Source organism: Larus michahellis, chromosome 5 (assembly GCF_964199755.1).
Source record: "Larus michahellis chromosome 5, bLarMic1.1, whole genome shotgun sequence".
Lineage (NCBI taxonomy): Eukaryota > Metazoa > Chordata > Aves > Charadriiformes > Laridae > Larus > Larus michahellis.
In genome coordinates, this window is record NC_133900.1 from 71,871,854 (window position 1) to 71,873,581 (window position 1,728).

Consider the following 1,728-nt stretch of genomic DNA (forward strand, 5'->3'; position numbering starts at 1 on the left):
CAAGTGCCCCGGCTGCAGGGACAGCCCCGAGAGGCGACACCGGGATGCGCTGCAGCCCCGGGGCCCCACGGTTGTTCTGCCCGAGGGGCTTTCGGTGAAGCTGGATGCCGGCTCGCCTTGGTCCGAGATGCTACCCCGTGCCCTGCGGGGGTGCCGTCCCCGCCGCCCGCTCCCCCTGGGGCAGGGCCGGGCGAGCGGCGGGGGAGCCGTCGGGGCCGGGCCGCCGGGGCTCCGGCTGCGGCGGCGGCTGGGCTGGGGGCTACCTCGGCCACCGGCTGCCGGGCGGTGACAGCAAAGCGAGTCACCAGGTGTGAGGCCACCGGACGAGTCCTGACCCGGGTGGGAACAGAGCCCGCGGCCGCCTTAGTCCCCGCGGAGGGCCCCGTCCCTGCAGTGAAAGCAGAGGGTTTCGGCAGAAGAACCGTTTGCGAAAAGCTGCGAAAAGCTGCGAAAAGCTGCAAAAAGCTGTAAAGGCAATTTTCCCTTCCAGGTGTTGGTGTGACGGCCGGCGACAGCTCCCAGCCGGGCTGCAGGATGCTCACCCGCCGGCAAGCCAGACCCGTAGTTTATGCCCCCCCCTTTTTTTTTTTTTTTCTTCTTTTAATGGATATCACTTAATATTGGCCATCTCCAGTTTTCGAGGTAGCGACAAAAGGTCAGACCTGACGCATCTTCCGCACCCCGCACCCACCCCAATCGGCCTGTTTGCAAATAATTAATAACGGCGCAGTTAGGCAGTAATGATGAGACCCGCAGTTATGGCCTTCCTGATGGTAATGCAGATTAAAAATAATGCTGCCGAGCCCATCTCCTTTTGATGACTCAGTCCAGATTCCGCGATGTGCGCCTTCAATCTTTATCAGAGAAAAAAAACAAACAAACAAACAAACAAAAAAACCAAAAAAACCCCCCAAAACCCGAGCCCTCCCCCCAGATAAAGCCCTAACAAGAAGTCAAAAGAGCTACGGTGCTATATTTGCTTTTGGGTTTTATTATCAACAATCAATTAATGGTACACTCTTGGAAAACTATATGCACATGTAGAAATATTTCCCCTTTTAAATAGAAGCATTCATTTTAACCACATATAAATAAATCTGAAAACCCTGAACATAATTTATGACGATTATGCTCACAAACATATTCCAACAGGTAGGGAAAAAAAAAATAAAATAAAAATGAGACGACATGCAACCGATAACAAAAATATATATCATCGCCTGAACCTGGTCTCTCTAAACGCAAAGGGAACCGAACCCGTGAGAACCTTATTTCTCCATAAAGACACGCCATAGAGACTACGAGAAGGGAAAACATTATTTATACGGTCAACTAGACAAGTCTGTACTGATATTAACACTATACAGTTGAGTCACAGAACACAGTTGTAGAAAGACACGGAAAAAGAGAAAGCATACCTGTCAACATTCAACTAAGAGCTATAGCTTGTGCCTTTTAAAATAAAATTAGAAAACCCTAACGGAGATGCCTAAAAACTGCGAGGACCGTGTAATAATAATAATTAATAATAATTAATAATTAATAATAAATACAAGCCGTCCGCCGTCAGGGGGCCGGATCCGCGGTGCGGAGGCGGCGGCGGCCGCCGGGCCAGGGTCGAGCCCGGCGGCGGCGGCGGCGGCAACGGAGAGACCCAGGACCCAACCGGGCGGGGGGGGGACGGGACAGTGACACCGGACGGCGGAGCAAGGAGCGCCCCGGGGGCGG